The sequence below is a fragment of the Spermophilus citellus genome, assembly GCF_964194105.1.
Source record: "Spermophilus citellus genome assembly, chromosome: 13".
NCBI lineage: Eukaryota > Metazoa > Chordata > Mammalia > Rodentia > Sciuridae > Spermophilus > Spermophilus citellus.
The window spans coordinates 107,659,382-107,678,382 of NC_138193.1; the positions used below are offsets into that span (position 1 = coordinate 107,659,382).

General features: G+C 42.8%; 1 long non-coding RNA gene across 1 annotated transcript; it reads right to left on the reverse strand.

Moving 5' to 3' along the window:
* Positions 1-13,838: 13,838 nt before the first annotated feature.
* Positions 13,839-18,662, reverse strand: LOC308632919. The gene is made up of 2 exons (XR_014018657.1): positions 18,476-18,662; positions 13,839-14,140 (listed from the first exon to the last, which is right to left on the reverse strand). It is a non-coding gene; the product is annotated as an uncharacterized lncRNA (long non-coding RNA).
* Positions 18,663-19,001: the final 339 nt, after the last annotated feature.

Here is a 19,001-nt window from a genome sequence, read left to right on the forward strand (position 1 = left end):
GAGCACCACGTTCCACACAGAGGAACACCTGCTCTACGCAGGACTCCTGGGAGGCACAGTTCCAGTTCCAAGATGCACACTCGCGCCTTGGGACATGGCCTCCTGGAGCCCAGCCACACTGTAGCCCTGAGCAGGGCTAAGATGTTCCTTTGTTCCCAGAAAATAAGGGTAAGTGATATCCATTTTATGATGAGTGTTAAAATGTTCACCTAGCTAGTTGTAAACAAAAGAAATAGGAAAAAAAAGACACAAGTACTTCAACAGAAGTCAGGGCAGGTTGCTGGCCGTGTGGCAGAGGCGGGCACCCCTTTGCCGAGTGTCCTTCGGCCAACAAAGCTTTCTCATCTAAGTCACAAGTGGCCAAAGAACCCATTGCTTCTCCCTTTCGGTGTTAAATTTGGTTTTGCTTAACAGAACTGCTTTTCCTAAAAATTTGAATAGTGTTCATATTTAGTGGATGGAGAATGTCTCTAAGGTATCAAAAACCTGGGTTTAAATCCTAGCTCCTACCTGCTTAGGGCTTCAACTTCCTAACTCCCCAAACTAAGGGAAACAATACATCTGTAAGGTTTTTGTTTTGTTTTTAATTTGCTATCATTAATGGTCAAGGAGGACTAACAAAGATGGCACCCGTAATTGCCATCCCAGTGGATAATGTGCAGCAGGAACTTGGGGCATGGTGACATCCAACTTCCTGCCCCTGTTCCAGCCCCGTGGTGGCTCTCTCTGGAGGGTGACCATGCACGTGTGCTGTTATCCAAATAGCAAAGCCACGCCCACTCTTTGCTCTCTTCTGGGTTGAGGGTTATGTCTTCTTCTCCCATTGCAAACATGGCTGTCAAGTTCATGGCCACTGGCTTCTCTGCTAGGAAGGACGCCTATTTTTTTTTCTGTCCTGAATACTTTTCTTCCATCCCCCAGAAATGACTTGTAGAACCCGTGGTATGAGGTGATGCATGTGAAAAGCTTTAAATCTGTGGATGAAAAGATGAGGAACCCATTATTCTTCACTATCATTTTTTTTCTTTCTAGAATCTTTCCCAACTCCCATCCTTTCCCGTCCCTCCCCACAAACTGCCTTGCATCTGGGTGTCTAAATCCTGTGCACAGCTGTGCCAATGCCTTCTATACTTCTTCCATCTGCCTGTTTGTTTTTCTTGGTTTTAGTTTGCAGTCTGCTATTTTGTATAAGCAAAATTATCCTTCGTGTCTTACCCGTTCCGACGGTTTCTTCTGGATATTGTCAGCTGCAGCATCTGTGGCGCTGTCGCCTAATGATGTCCCCGGCCTCCTAATAGGAAGGGTAAGCAGGCATATGGAACAGCAGCCCGGAGCCTGCTGCGTCTCTGACCTAGTCATGGGACTCCTCGAGGAATCTGCAGAGCTTGCTGGGGTGTTCCAGGGACCCCACTTGCTAAGATAATGCACAAGCTTCTGCTCTGCAGAGATTATTGTAACACACTTTTAGACAAAGCTCTGGGCACATTTTTCACATAAATGAGTCATGGTGACTGTGAATGGATGACTCTATAAGTAGATGCACATCTTTGGTCTCCTGGACTCACTGATGTTCAGATCACCGCTTCTTTTTAGATTAATTTGGACAGTGAGTTAGAGGAAGAACAGGATTTGAGAGACAGGAAGCCCGAGTTAGAGGCCCGGAATGGGTTCTAACTTGGGCAAGGTTCACCTCCCTTGGCCTTAATTTCCAAATCAGCTAAATTAGCAGCTGTACTAGATGGTTAATAAAGTAAAGGAGTGAACGGATGTCATCAATCCGTTGATCATTTTTACCAAAGTCAGGCGAACTAAAACGAATTGAAGAGGGCCCTGTCGTTAGGAGCCCATGGTGGCTGATCACAGGGGACAGAAGTGAGGGTGTGAGGATCTCAGTGGGAGCTAGCATAAGAGCAGGAGCATCCCTGTATTGTCATGGGAGAGTCTGCACCAGCAGTCAGTCAATATACTTGTAAAGAGCAAAGTAACTAGCATTTTGGGGTGTGTGACCTGTAGGCTGTCACACCACTTGCTCTGGCTGGACAGTATGAAAGCATCCACAGGTGCTCTGAGTGTGGCTGGGCTCCAGTGGAACCATGCTTGTAGTGATAGGCCGTGCTGGACCTGGCCCCAGGCTCAGCTGCTCACCCCTGATCCATTCCCCAGTGTGGCTGACTGAGGCTCACTCTCAGGGGTTTCTCCATTCCCTTACTTAAGGACACAATCCCCAACTTGCTGACAAGGACCTCAGAGACGGGGACCCTACGTCTTTTCTTCTCACTTTCCACACCCAATGCCAAGGGGCCTTGGTGGAGTTTCCCCTCACGGTGGTGAACTCACCTTTGTCTGGTGCCAAGTTCCTGGCTCAACCCCTCCCCCAGGGCCTAGTGACAGTTTACCCCCTTCAGAGCAGCTCAGACCTCACCTCCTCAAAGAAGCCCTCAGGGTGCCTTCCTTGGCCCCGTCCCAGTTCTGAGTCCTCCCTTCACTTGGTAATCAGGGCTTCCCCCTTTCTTTCCTATGAGGTGCCATCCCTGTGAAGAGCGCTCGTGTGTTCTGCTTTTTCACGGTTCTTCTTCAGCATCATGATGGAACCTGGGACAGCAAATCCTCCAGTAGCGCTGTTGACAGATGCATGAAACTTTGTGGGGACATGTGCTGCTATTAAGTGTTTCGACCAAGAAGTGAAGGTGGCTAGAACACCACAGAGCAGGTGGCAGTCAGAGGTGGCATCTGAAAGACAGAGGAACAAGTACACTGTGAGAGACCTTCCATATAGAAGACGAAGATTTCACTCACTTACACTCTTAGGATCCTTCACCAGACTCCCCAGTGTTTGATATTATATTATTATTATTTATTATTACCATTACTTTTAACATTGAATAGCCTATTGAAACCAATATCTAATGATCATTACTAGATAGTAATTTGAGATGCCAGTGTGGATTCCTGCTGCACATTAGCTATACTTGTCTTCAATCGATAGTGATGATTTGTGTGTATGGTCACATGACCAGAACCCAAATTTCTGCTCTTTATTTGAACATTAATTCTACAAATTACATTTACATGATTATATCGAATCTATTTGTATTTAAAATTTTAAGCAATGTAAACATTGGTCATTGGCAAGCCTGGATGGATCCCGTGCCATTGTTACCCATTGTTATGCACTTCTCCAAGTGCATGCCTGGTTAGGAAGATGAGTGGCTTCCAATTCTTTAATTTGCCACACGTATCACCTGTAAGAGCTGGCTCACTTCATATTTGCACTAGGTCTTTCCTATTTATTTCCTCCTTCCCCCACCTCTAGACACACATATGCAGGATTCGTACTTGGCTTTCGCATAGTGGGATAACGTGTCTCCCCCCAGATCTCAAACTTATTGCTATCCATGGAGTCCACCAAATTATTTTTTCTTGCAGTGCTGGAGACGAAACCCAGGCCCTCATGTATGCTAGGCAAGTGCTCCCCCACTGAGCAACACCCCCAAGGCCCTAATCCTTTTCTCCTGGAAGCCCCCACCCTCGCCCCCTCCTGACCTGTGCCTGGAATCCTTCTCCTTTTCTCCTGCCTGGTTTGGAGCTTTGAGGTGTCCTTTACACTGTCCAAGCTTCATGCTGTCCTCCCAGCACCTCCCCCTCATGCTCTTTTGGGGTGGATTCTGATTTCTTTCCTAGTTACCTTCCTCAATTTTCTGGAATAAGTCCTCAGACAAACACCTAAAAAGAAGTGCATAAGAAATAAATGGCTAACCACTTCCTCAATGGATAATGAAAATATCTTTTTTGCTTCTACCCCACAGATAATTGGGCCCATGTGTCCCTTTGACACATTCTGCTGCAAGTGACAAGCCATACCCATACTGGTATGAACAATCAAGATCCAGTTACCTCAGATAACAGGAAGTCTGGCATATCCAGCTTGGGCAGAGGCTGGGCAGTGTCATTAGTGACCCCATCTCTATTCTACTTGACTCTCCACAGTACCTTGGCTTATTACCTCCTGGTCACAAGAGGCACAACACACATTCTACCATCATCAACTCAAAAACTGAGTCTGAGCCAGGAAGAAAGGCTGCAAGGAAAAAGAGACATTTTGAATAGCTTTAGATTTTTATCAAAAAAAAAAAAAAAAAAAGACTTTCTCAGAGGCTCCTGAAGACCTTTTGCTTAGAATTGCTTTAATTCCCTGCTTCAAATAACCAAGAGCAAAGATTTCATCTTAATCGATTTAAACCAATAATGACTCTTCATCCAGAAGTACGGAAGAGGTTTTCTCTTAGGCATATTCCTGCTGAGAAGATGCCTTGGCACAACTGGATATGAGCTTACGAACAGAAAGAGAAGACATTATTTGAAGGGAAGAACCTAGAAGCTTCCACTGAAGCCGACCAGGGTCTTCTGATGAAAACTCTTTCCCTCTGAACGACAAATGTGTCTTTCCATTGTGTTCTAGCATTTTGCTTTGCTAATAGGAATTCTAGTGCCTGCCCATTTCCATTTCTGAGGAATTTTAGACTCTTTTCTCTTCCAGTATTTAACAATTCATGAGCTATGTCCAGTTGGAATTTTCTCTCTTTCTTTCTCTTTCTCTCACTCTGCTTTTTTTTTTTTTTACTTTTATTCTTCATTTTAGAAAAAATGTGAACAATGTGATTTTCAAGGTCACAGGGCTGGTCAGTGGCTTGGCTAAGACAACTCTATGTCTAACAGTGAATCTTCTCCCAACTTCCTTCTTTGTTCCACTCTCCTCCACCCTCCATCTTTGCTATATTTTATTCAAGGTTAGCTACAGTTGACTTTATCCTCATGCTTTTGGTGTTAACATTGTTCCCCAACATTTTCCTATGTTTTCTGGTATACCATAGCATTACTCAGAATATCTATGAATAAATGATTGCACAATGCCCGAAAAAAATCAGAAATGTATATGAACGATGAAAATACTTACATTTGAGATGAGATGTTACTAATCTTAATTCTTGGCCTATACTAAGCTGAACACCATGTTTTGCCCTCTTGAGTGGAGGTGCTCTATTTTCTTACTTGGAAAGCTTTTTCTCCTCTTTTCATTTTTTTAAGCCATATATATACACTGCTCCCCCATTATCCCTTTTATAACACAAGCAATAGAATTCATTGATTCTCTTCTGTGTCCTTATATCTTCTTGTTCTTCAGGAGAAAGTTCGGCCATGCAGCCTTCCTATCCCAAGTGGAAGCTCCCTGAAGGCATGATCCATGACGCACTAAGGTCATTCTCCTCAACATCTAACAGAGTCTGACACAGAGGGGACACTTCATAGATGTCCTTTTGCTACATATGCATGATAGGAATCCAAAAATCAAGTTGAAAACAAATACAAACTCAATGCCCCTTACCCTCTCACGAAGTTTCTAGTGTGAGCCACAGGAAGCAAATCCAAGTAAAGGAAAATCCCCGCGTCCCACATCCTTCAAGTCACACTACACTGAGTAAAGACCTCATGAGGCTTTGGCAATACCCTTGTGTCTGTCTTCAACGACCAGAAATTATGGGGCCTGGACAGGATGCAAATTGTTTTCAATTAGCCTGAGAAACAGATAAACTGCACATGAAAATAATCTGTTTCTTCTTCTCTCTTGTGGCCTTCGGAAAGCCAAGTCAGCTTTGATAAATGTCAAAAATATAAAAAGCACAGGAATCGAGTTGGGGTGGGGAGATGCCCTTCTCACCAGTCCTTTACCATTACAAAGAAAGCCCACCCAAACTGCTCCACCTTGAGCCTAAGGACTCTCAGGTGCCCATGTGTCCTCAAGGCCAAGGAGGGAGATCTAGTGCCACACTGTGGCAGGGTATCTACCAGCCATAGGCTTTGTTTCTTAGTTTCCTGGCAAAAAAAAAAAAAAAATGCATATTTGGGCGAAGAACCTGGGGGTTCTCCATACTAATCAGCAACGGCAATGAGAATTCACTGAGTGGACGTTCCACCAGAGCCCTGACAGATGCTAAGAGAAAACTGAACCAGACACATGTTTGACATTTCAGAAAGTTAGTATAGATGGAGAACTAAACCCTTATATGGGCCATTTTAATTCTGTATGATAAATGTTAAAGGAAGCTACATGAAGGGGCACCCAACTTGGCAGCTTGTGGTGTGTGGAAACACTTAAACACAGCTTCTCTGCAGGATTGAACACCTAAATCTTGAAGGAAAAGTAGGAAATAGCAGGTCAAGGGGTCTCTTCAATGTACAGGAATGGCCTACCCCAGGAGGCAATGGCACAAAGGTGGAAGGAGCAGGGCACACCTGGGCCGTTACAGGAGGCCCCGGTGAGCTCCGTGAGAGTGTAAGGAAACAGGAAGGCAGCAGAGACCACCCCGTGATGGGCCACGCGTGTCAAAGTGAGGGGGTTTTTATGGATGATCTCAGGGAAGTGTTACACATCACGTAGGAAGCTGATCCCATGGGCCTCTGTTGGAACCTGAGATTCTGCACACTCACAAGCTCCTAGGTTTAGATTCTCCTGTCTGGGGCAAAGGAGACCATCAGTGATACCAGGGTACTTGTCATGCCCTACCTGAGGCCTGCTCAGTCAAGATCTACATACTTTCCCATCCCAGGACATCTCTCCATACTAGAGACTGGGAAGTGCTGACCCAGAGCAGTGGTTTCAATCCAACTTCACTTTGGAGCCACCTGGACAACTTGTTAGACACACAACTGGACCACACGCACAGGTGTTCTGATTAAAGTGGTCTAGGTGAGACCAGACACTGTACTCAAGGTCTGCAGTGGTGCTGGTGTGAAGCATGCTGGGGACCATCAAGGTCAGTGAAGGAAGAGAGAGCCCAGGGGAGGACATCACGCAGTGGGTAGACGAGATCAGAGCGTAGGAGATGGCTAGTACCCTTCTCAAATCTCACCATGACCTCACATGCCTGAAGTTCATGCACAAATATTTGATGTGACTCCAGAAACCTAACGTGTCTTTCTTCGTTAGTTGTTAAATTTGCTTTAGCTTTCTATTAGTTCAAACCAGCCAAAAGGTTATCCAACTCCAAGAACAGAGCAAGTAAAAAAAACTCTCCTTTTCCACGCATTATATTTAGGAATCCATTAATAAAATTAGATTTCCCCCCTCTCATGAGTGGGGCACTGTGTTGGATCCACAGGTTACAAATAACCTGAAGAACATTGTCCTTCAGAAAGCAGAACTGCAGCCTCACCTGAAGAGAGATAACTGCCCTGAGTGCCAAGACAGAAGAATGGAGCTACCCATTCTTCAGTTTCCGGAAGACACCAGCCACAGGCACTTCACACACAAAATGATCTCTTACCTGATCCTTGAAATATCAGAAAGTGCCAAGCATGACGGCACATGCCTGTAATCCCAACAACCAAAGAGGCTGAGGCAGGAGGATCTCAGGTTTGAGGCCAGCCTTAGTGCAACTTAGCAAGACCCTAAGCAACTTAGTGAGACCTTTGTGCAACTTAGCAAGACCCTAAGCAACTTAGTAAGACCCTTTCTCAAAATACAAAGGCCTGGGAATGTGACGGAGTGGTTAAGCACCCACTGGCTTCCATCTCTAGTACCAAAAAGGGAAGGAAAAAAAAACAAGAGAAAAGAAATATCAGAAAGTATTATAATGGTCTTAGAAAAGGGAGGGACATTTAATTTTTTGAACTTGACAGTTTATAGAAGCATTTTTAAGCATTTACAAACTATTAAGGGAAAATCATTTTCATTATTTTTTCAAATAAATATGAAAGAAACTTTATAAGTTTTATGAAGACTATATTTTATGATCTCTTTTATTAATAAGTAGTTAATACGGTAATTGTTTCTGTGCATAACAGAGTGATTATATAAAATGAATATAGTTAAGATAACTACATACTCATTTTTTCCTTTCTTCGTATGAAGTACATTTTCTTTAGAAGCCAAATGTGTGCTTTGGAAAAGGCAGCCAAATACCCCAAGTTGTAATTTTATGAAACCACAAAAAGCTCTTATAAAGGGATCTGACTTGAATACACACTGCAGGGAAATTAATAGTCTCAGTTCAAACATCCTCCTTAATCCATCTCCTTTCGCCTCTTGTGAGGCAGAGAAGAATGCAGTTGTCAGGCAGGCTTAGGGGAGACAGGCATGGAGCAGCCTGGGGCTGGCATGAGGCCCTGGGAGCCCTTCCCGGGGTGTCTGCAGAGCCCTCAGGGATCTGCCAGGCCAGGGACGTGTTGTGTGTCATTATCAATTTGCACTCTGATTCCCTCACAGTCCAAGAGGCCTTTTGACAAAAGCCTCCATTTAGATCTAATAATAACTCTGGATTTTTCCCTACACGTCTCAGAACCTGGGAACAGACCCAGTTGCTAAACATACTTCCACGGCATGGGTTTCTTTTCCTGAGCCCAAAGAGGATAGTCGAGCAGATACAAAAACGTGGATTGGGGAAATGTTCTCCCTTTAAAAAATCCTATTCAGAAGAATCTCTCCCATTCACCTTCTAGAACACCTGAATGATTATGAATTGTGGGCCACATCCCTGTGGTTCAGGCCTAGCTAGGGGTGACAGCAGCTAAGACCCGACAGCTCCTCATCTCCTACCGCATCACACAATTAGAATATCTAATGGATTGGATTGACCTACTTCCTCCATTTAGCCAGAATATCTAGTCCATTTTCAGTCGGTTACAATACTCACTGAAGCCTTCCTGCCTCCTGAGGGGCATACTCCATATCTGGTAAGCCTTTCCATTAGAACACTCTCTAGTCGTTTCTATTAATTTTTATCCAAGGGAATACAAGGAAATGTCTTGGCCCCCTTCTCTCTCTCTCTCTCTCTCTCTCTCTCTCTCTCTCTCTCTCTCTTTCTCTGTTTCAAAAAGTTCTTCAAAGAGGACAGTATTTTCTAACCACTTCTTTCTTCCGACAAAATTTTCATCCAGGCAAATATCCAACATTCCTTTGAGGATTTCTTATGTTGTCACATGAGAGTCACGATTACGATTCCTAGGTTGTCAAATAAGAGGGCAGGGAGATGGGGTTGTGTAGCTCAGTGATAGAGCACTTGCCTGGCATGTGTGGGGCACTGCGTTCCATCCTCAGCATCACCTAAAAATAAATAAAATAAAGAGTATTGTGTTCATCTACAACTAAAAATATTTGAAAAAAAATAAGAGGTCAGCACATGCTTGAGACAAGTTTTGTGGGAGAGAAATAGGAGGGTCAACAGCAACAGGAAGTAGGGCACCATGAGAAGTAAAGGATGACAGTTTGATTCCAAGCTCTGTGAGCAAGTCACGGCTTCGGGAGAATGGTCCTAAGACACCTGTTCTTGTTTTCATTAAGGTCAGTACTTCCTTAAGCTCCTAAATTGTTTTGCACTTCCATCCCAATCCCCAGTCTTTACCATCTGGATGTGAAATGACCCCAAAGGCCCATGTGTTAAAAGACTGGGTTGCCAGCCCATGGCACGATTGCAAGGTGGTGGAACCTTCAGGAGGCGGGGCCTGCCTGGCTGGAGGAAGTTAGGTCACTGAAGTCGTGCCCTGAGAAGGGGATACTGGGACCCTGGCCACTTTCTCTCTCTCTTTGTCTCCTGGCTACCATGAGGTGAACAGAGCTCCTCTACCACCCACTCTTACCATGATGCACCTTGCTGCCCTAGCCCCAAAGCAACAGGACCAAGAAACTATGGACTGAGTCCTCTGAAACTATGAGCCAAAATGAACCTTTCCTCATTATGAATTGTTTATCTCTGCTATTTTGTAACAGTAACAGGAAGCTGACTAACACACAGATCCCATATATAATTTACATAGATTTTTACATCCATTTCTTGTGTGCCTTTTGTTGTTATTCATTGTCATGTTCAATACAAGTAGTGAAGAGGCTTAGGAAGGAACCAAATAAACTCAAGCTATTAACAAAATTGCTAAACTATCATTCTGTTGCTTTTAGAAGTTCTTAAAAAGGGATTTAATAAGGAGGTCAAAATAATTTATTAAAATTCACTTTATAGTCTCTTTGAAGACGTACTCATCTCTAATTATTTAATTGAGCACAGGCTGGGTGAAAGGGTGACAGCTCATGTGGCAGGATTTTCCATCACCTCCAGCTGGACTACCCGTGAGAATACCTTCAAAAATATTAAAAAGAATTGTCCATCCAACCGCTCTCTGGATTTTTGCAGAGATGTAGTATTCCCATCCAAGTCTCATCAGCTAGGTGCATTGGTGGTGCATCCAGAAACTTTAGAAAGCTTCTGCTCATGTTGAGTTGATGTAGCTGTCCTCGAATCTCCTCTCTTTGGAACCACTTCTGTCCTCTGCAGTGCAAGAAAAGAAAACTCCACAGCCTCTTCTACGTGGCTGATTCAGGAGAAGTGGTTCCCCCTCGCAGTGTTATGTCAATACTCTATTTAATAAACAGAGCTTTTGAAATAACAAAGAATCACCATGCATAGAGTTCTATCAGGGCGTTTTATTTCCTTCCAGCACTAACATGAGACCCAAGGTCCTTCTATAGGGGGAATTCAGTTCTTTCTGTAGAGAGTTTGGTCATATATACAAATGCTTTGAAACAGTCAAAATCTAGACTTAAGGGGCTGAGGGTATAGCTCAGTTGGTAGAGTGCATGCCTACCATGCACAAGGCCCTGGGTTCAATCCACAACACCACCAAAAAAAATATAGACTTAAATGTTCCCTTTGTGGGAATTAAAAACAATCCAAGTAATCAACTCATATCTGTTGATAATTACTGAACTTGAAAACATAGCAAATCACCAAATTTGGGGATACAATTAAATAACCCATGGTTATGACAACAATTAAAAACTATGAAATTATTTTAAATGTTTTTGTTAAATTAAACATATTGACATATGAAGTGGTATGGAAGAAACCAAATATATTTAAAGCAGAATCAGTACATTATGAAAGACATAAAAAGAATAAAACAGTAATTGCTAACATTAGCTGAATTTGGAGATTGAGACACTGGATAATTTATCTCTATTATTCCAAACTTTAAAAAAAATCAGTATATATATATTTATTTATATATATATATATATATATACACATTTATATATATACATGTGTGTTTGTATGTATATATCTATGTATATATGATATATATATATATATATATATATATATATATAATTTTTAAGATCCTAGAAGAGCTTAATCTTTGAAAAATTAAAACAAAATGGTGGAGAGCACTCAAACTTACCTCTTGCCATGTTAATGCAATTTAAGAAGTTTATTATTTTTAACACTTACTCTAATGCTTGCAATTTGGTAAACCATATACACACTTAAGTCCTGCCTTTTTACTCAGAATATCAAAAATGAGGTTATGGCAGAGTGTCATAAATTGCACATTTGTCCACCATTGCCACATGTATGTGTCCCCTTCCTTTGAGCATATTCATTTAATAAACTAAGTGTGTGCTCAATCTTGATCTCAACTCATTTCTCATTAGAGAGCCCTGTATGCACAAGAAGATGTTCTTCAAAATACAGAGCAGTTATTCCTGTGTGTGATTTTCACAATCAAGGTTAAATGGCGATGTCACATTCTGAAGACAAGACTATGTCCTGGTGGCCCTAATGCAAAAGCAAGTTGTTCCTGAGGCTAACAAGTACATGGTTTTGCTAATGTAAGCCCTACAGGCCTGTTTTATTTTGAAGAATTGTATCACAATAACAAAATAATTCTCCTGTAAGTCAAGATTGTCTCTTGTAATTTAGAACTGAGATCTAAGACCTATGTACTCTAACAGAACATAATTTCTTAGCCCAGATGTAGGATATGAGTCCTTTCACTGTTATCAATATCTGAAATATTTTTTAAAAAGTCTGAAGTATTTTACAGAGGCTGTGTCTACAGTCAAGTTAGAGTCATAGAATGGGGTCTGGGAAGTGTTTAAAGTACAACTTCAGGGATGTGTAGCTCAAGTTGTAGGGCACTCACCTTGCAGGGTCCTGGGTTCAAACCCCAGCACTGCAAAAAGCAAAAACAAACAAACAAAAACCCCTGTAGCTGCTCTGACAGTTTTCCAGAATAATCATAGGAGTGACTTATTCTTAATACTTTAGGCAAACAAGTAGTACCTGCCATATGGTAGTGGAATAAGCAGGGAAAACGTATGCCCATAAAGTCCTGGGGGCTTGTGAGAAAAAAAGCAATGTTTCCTCTTTGATCTAGAAAGGAACTGTAATGAGCTCCCTTAGGTAAATCATCAATTTATTTATTCACTCACTAAATAATGAAATTATTCATTAATTAAATTACTAGACAATAATTTACTACTCAATCATTTCATTTCCTCAATCACTATTCAATAATTTACTGACTCATTAAATTGAGCCCTCATTTATTTGCTAGTTTTCTTTTTTTCACCCAAAAATGAGTCCTCTGTACATGCATGCATTCGTTTTTATAGCCAACTCTTTCCGAGGCACAGCCCTGGGTATTGGTGGTAAGGAAAGGACAGGGCTCAATCCTCAGGAAGTCCAGGAGGAAGGAGCAGGTAGGTGGTGTTGAGACATTCCTTACTGGAGATGGAAAATGCTCTAGGGGTGGGAAGAGAAAGAAGTAATTAACCGCAGTAGGAATCCGAGAAGGTGGTACAGCGTTAGGTGATCTGGGTCTGCAACTTGAGGAATGAATCCACAGAAGGAGGATCTTGCCAGGAGGATCTTGGGGCAGGGCACAGTGTGAGAGAAGTGACACCACAGTTATAGAATGGGAGAGAGTTGGGAATGCCTGGGGAAGTGAAGACTGAAAAGACCGCAGAGAGAGGACACAGGCTGGGATCTGACACAAGCGGCTTTTTGCTGTAATGAGTCTATGAAGGTGTCCATAGGACCTGAACAGGAGTGGAGAATGTGTAATGGATCCACTGTGCTCCGTGTCTGGTTTCTTCCTCATGATAGCTGGACACAGTGGTCACCGTTTTGAGGAACCTGGAGCCCACTTCACTGTTACTCTGTCTGCATTCACATCAAGCTTCCCAAGCTCCACGTTACAGCCCTCTCTTTAACCTCCCCGTCCTTGGTGACAGAAGATGAGGTCCTTGCAAGACAGGAGCCACATCTTCCCCATTCCCGTCCCTTCACTGACTAATACTGCGCCTCACACAGGGAAGGTCTACTCCGTAGCATTTGAAGAATGGAAGAACCAGTGGATGAATAAATGAGGAGAGGAGCAAGGAAGGAAGGAAGGAAGTTACCTGGTCAAACAGCTAGAAAAGAGGTAAAGAATCACACCTTCCTTTCTCAGCCCAATCCCACATCCATGGCTTTTATTGCAAATCTTACAAGCAAGAACTTAATCAGAGATCCTCTCCATAGAAATCAGTAGTTCATTTTACTCATTATGTATAAAACATAATATTTGTAGCATGTATGTGTGTGTGTGTGTGTGTGTGCTACACATACAGACAATACACACAAACACATAGGTTTGAGTTTTTTTCAAATACACTCTGCTCTATTTTTATTTTTGTTTCCCCCTCTCTCTCCTTTTATCCTGGTGTTATTCAGCACTTAGTAAGTTCACATTCATTAATACTGATCAAATGAATGAATTCAGAATTCTTTCAATGAAAGGGTGTCATGATTATGAAAAAGATGGGATGCTACCTACAAAAATGAGTGGGTGTAGCTTACGAAAATAAGAGCACCTGAGAAGAATGACCCCCAAATCACAAGTGCTCAGATATCCTTTCTGTATGCATTATTGTTATGTCAGTTAGGATGTTAGCAACACAACCTATAAAGACACCCACCAATATTTAATCATTCAAGTGTACATGCAAATTCATACCCAGACCGTAGTATTATTTTAGCATTTTAATATAAATATATTACATAGGTATTGGCACTCTTAAGTAAATAGATCTTTGAAATCCATGCTGTCGCATCTCTTTTGTTTTCTCAGGTTCTTCTTTTCCTTGCTCAGTTCATTTGTGATGACAAGGAGGACACTTTTCATCTGCTGTCTCTGCTTAATACGTTCAAGGTTGGAAAATAAGTTTCATCATTTCATACAGTCCTATTAGAGCTCAAAAACTGAGAAATGCTTTGCTAATTATCCTCTGATCGTTAACTATTTCAATTTGCTGCCATTTGGGAAAAACCTGCAAAAAAAAAAAAAAAAAAGAATCGAGGTTGAGGGAGTTCAAGTAAATACAGGACTCAAACTCAAGCCCTCAAAAACCAAGTCTCGTACTTTTTCTCTTCCTATAGCCAGACATCTTCATCTGTCAGTTTTTTCTCTGAGTATGTTTTTAAATGACATTTCACCACTAAACGCGCACAGTAGAGTGTGATGGAAATTCCCACTGGACTCAGTGGTCCCCCTCTTGCACCTTTGCCAAAAACTTCCCCGCATTTGGGTTGTCTTGTTTCATTACTGTTAGCTTAGGTAAAAAATGTCTCTCAACGTTGATTTTATTGGTGCTCTGATTACCACGGAGGACAATGAATAAAATCACACTGCATTCATGATGATCTGAAATCCTGTAGTTTCGCTGAATCCTAATGACTCTTCCCCCATGTAGGCCTACTCCGTGAGAGTGATGTCACTTGCAAAAATGCAGTAAGGTTAATATTACATTAACCCAAGGAATATTTGTGATTTGATTTTATATTTATTTCTAAATTCTCAAAATAAACATATCCTTTCGTTTTCTACAGTGGACTTCATTTTGTCCCCTGTGTGACTTTTATTTCTAACTTACTTTGGTTAACATATTCTGCTTTGAACTACAAAATATGCATAGTCAGATGGTACCTGACTGCTTAAGCCTTTCCAGAGTTTCTAATAAAGCTGTATTTCTGGAAGATGTGAAAATTTGCTATGTGCTAAAAGGTGTTCCATAATTTAGGAAGTGATTAGCTAAGCAAAATAAGGCAACTTTCTTTTGATGCATGTATTCTCGATTTATCGGTACTTGTTAATTATGTGGTACTGTCAAAGATTCCATGTGCTAATGGAAGAGAGAAAGCAAAAAGACAGATGTGTCATGATGAGCTTCAATGTTTTTTGGAGATTTCAATGGAATGATACGCACAACATCGGAAAACCCATCAGTCTCAACCTCACTACCTATTGAGAGATTAGGGAGGAAGTCAAGTTCAGTACCTGGAAGTTTAGAAACAGTTGGTGGAATCATTACAAATGTCACAAGAAACAGAACTACAGATGCCTTCAGGGGTGTCAACGTGCTCCCAGTTCATTCCCTTTTAAAAATGAGTATGGTTTGAAACTCAGACAGCAGTGAGAGAGTGTCACGAGTTATTTGGCCCTGTTTCCAAGTCACAATTTCAACATAAAATCTCCTTCATGAAGAGAGAGATCTTTTCCCCAAGGACATCCTGAACATTTCTGTTCATGGCAAATTTCAATAATAACTGCCACATATTCCATTCCTAACGTGCAGCACCCTTAGGCACAACGTGTTCCATCCCCATGACAACTTTGCAAATTCGGTAGTTCCCTGTGCTTACGTGGAAGCTGGAAACGAGAGAATTTAGATAGTTTGCCCAGGTTGGCACTGCTAGTCTCCAGCAGGGCTTTTCTGTGACTCTCTGAACCTCCTTTCTTCCTCTGCACTTCCCTCTACCCATGGAGGACAGGCAGGTGCCCGCTGCTTCCTAAATCAGACCCCTGGGCCTGTCACTGTGTATGAACCTTCCTACTTTCCAATTTCAGAACAATTTGATGTATAAAATTCAAAAACAAAAAAAATTCCTAGCAGGAAAATGAGACTTTCTGTAAGGTTCCCCCCCTCTTCCAAGGGAAACTCATTCAGCACAAAAAAAAAAGTAATTTAAAATACTGAAGGGGATTAAATGCTAGGATAGGTGTAGAGGTGGTTGGGAAGCCCCTGGTGACCACAGGAATGGCTTCCTTGTGTCAGACACAGACATGCTCAACTTCTCCCCACCCAAGGGATCTGTGCATGAGTCAGGACCCCTCTGAGCTCAAATAACCCACCCAAATCCAACGGGTATTAGTGGTAGATTGAGAGATGGAAAGATAGATGGCTGGGTAGGTCGGTAGATAAGACAAGAAAATGTTATGGTTTGGACATGAGTTAAAAAGCTGCAGTTAATGAGAACTGTTCAGAGATGAAGTGGTTAGGTGGTGAGAGCTGTCACCTAATCAGCCCATGGAGTAGGAATGCACTGACAGGTGGCAGCAGTAGGCAGGTGGGGTGTGACGGGAAGAGGTGGGTCGGGGGGGGGGGGTGTCCTGAAAGGAAGCATCTGCCCAGCAGCCCTTTCCCTGCCACTTCTCTCTGCTCTCTGACCCCACCATGAGCTGAGCAGCTTCCTCCACAGGGACAGTCCCCCATGATGTTCTGCCTCACCTTGGGCCCAGAGCAATGGAGTCAGCCACCTGGGGACTGAGCCACCAATAAACTCTTATCCCTCTCAGTTGTTCTCGTCAGGTATTTTGGTCGCAGGAGTACAAAAGTTGACTAGAATATATATGATAGATGAATCGTCTACGGATAAACAGACCTGTTTAACCACAGCGTGGACATGCAGAACAAGCAAGTCCAGGGACAACCATCTCCCAGCCTGGCCTGGCTCCGGTTCAGCTGGGAGCCGCTGTTCTAAGTCACCCTGATGTCCACTCCTGGCCTCTCATTTCTTTAGCATCCAGCTTTTCACTGTCAAATGCTCCCAGGTGTGTGTGCATCATTCTACTTATAGTAAAATCCCACCAAGTAGGTGACTTCTCTCCAGTCTCGTCTCACTGAAGATGCTTCCGTGAAAGGCTGGCTGCCTATTTTACTTGTAGACGCCGAGGGTGGCGATGGCATGCGGTGCATCTGTCACTGGCCTGAGTGACACTGTACAAATTCTCTTTGACAGCTGCATTATTTTAAACTGCTTTTTCTCAGGTGCTAAAGCAACGCATTAATCATTTACTCCTGTCTGAAGAATTCCAATTGTGACAAGATGGCAGATGAAGGTAATGTGAAAGGAAGAGGAGAAAGGGGGAGGAAGAAGAGGAGACGAAGGAGGAAGAGAAGGAGAAAGAGAAGGAGAAGGAGCTTCCTTACTAAAACTTACGAAGACAGAATATGATATATTCTCGAATTAATCTGTCTTTGAAAACTAAAACTGGAGGCTTGTGAACCCTGACTGGGTTTACTGAACCCAGAAAACAAGACTGTTGAGTGTTTTCACCCACACAGGGCCTGGAGACGATACTCTGGGCCCAAATAAGCCAAGAGGTGTGAAGAAAACTACTATATCACCCCCCTACACCCCGCATCTCAACATCATTGAGAAGTGAATCGGAAAATAAATCTCCATATCCCCTAAAAAACTAGTGGGAAGCTTATCTGACTCTACTGGCAGCTCACATGGGTTTGGACTCTAAATTTACACCACCTGAGTCACCAGGCAAAAAATAAACATAAACGACTTTGGAGGAATTTCAGCAACACAAGCTACATAGGGTTTCCCACAGGCTCAGAGGCTGGGGTGGGGAGCTTTTAACTTGAGTTCACAAAAATTACGAAATGCACGAGGAAACCATCATTCCCAAGGATGGGAGGTACAAACAGGAGGACTGTGGTGAACCTCAGGACATTAGTCAATATCATGTAAACATGTAAACAGTGACAAGACTAAGATACCAGCGCACCTAAGAAAAGAGAAGGGAGACACAGGAAGAAAAATAGGTAGAGGGGAGAATAGAACTTGTGGAAATAGAAAGCATTTCCCTTCAAATGAAAAACTCAATGAAACTCAGATTAGACTCAAAAGAAGAAGAAGTCAGCACAGTGAGAAATACATTGGGTTATAGTTCTGTGAATGAAGTGAAGGACAATCATATGGTAAAACAAAGGATCATTAAAGGAGGCTCGAAGAGGAGGCCCAACACGCACTCCCAGAAGGCAGTCTAAGGAAAGGTAGGAAAGCCAAGTTCCTGGAGAACAGAGGATGATGTTTCAAAAGTGATAAGATATTGTGCACTGCCAGATGAAAAAAGCACACAGAAACAAAGGGACACACACTCACCTGCACACACGTGCACACACTGAGACACACAGATACTCCAAAACACCCCAACCAAGGAGACAGGAAGAACAGCAGAGATGAGTCCAAAGGGCTCAGTACTCCACATAGCCCATAGGAACAGAGATGTCACCTCTGACTCTTCTCAGCATTCGTACTTCTCCATATGTTAGTGGAATTTCATAATAGGTAGGATATGTTTTTAAAAAGTGGTTATACCAGGGCAAGCAACACATGGTTTGAAAAAGTGTGAAATTTAATCATGGAGGTCACAAGTACTTTATGGGAACAATACACAGTAAACATGAAGCTCATGGTAACCTGTGGAGAGGAGGGGATGAGGAACAGAGGGGCCAGGTGTAGAACATAGTTCTTGAGTGTACACACACACACACACACACACACACAGACAAACATGGCGGCAGATTCACCTCGGTTCAGTGTGGGCCACAGTTCCCTCCACCTGTGGTCCTTGAGGCTGGTCCCATTGGGCCCCAGTCCTGCAGAACACGGCATCCCCTGCAGTGGTGTTCCTTCCACCTGAAAGAAAGTAGGCTTTTTCCACTCGGGCCGAGGACAGGGCTTGTGCTGGTCCTGTGGTAAATGGGGGCTGTTGTGTTATTTTCTGTCAATTTCCGTGATTGGAGTATTTCATCACTGTAACAGGAGCCATGGCTTCCTGCCTTCAGAGTGAGGTCAATAAACTCCCTGTTACTCAAATGGCAGCAGTTCTGCGCCACTATTCCACCACCCCATGGCCCAGTTTTCATCTCCAATCAACAGAATGCAGCTAGTCTTGATCTCTACCTGCAGAACTGAGGAGTCAGTGAACAGTGAGGAGATGTCTACCCTGAAGTCGGTGTCTGAAAACAATGTTCAGCTCAGAGAACATATTGTTTTCTAGTGTCTTGAGCAAACCTGGGGGAGTCTGGAAACATCGGGAAGGCTCATATCCTT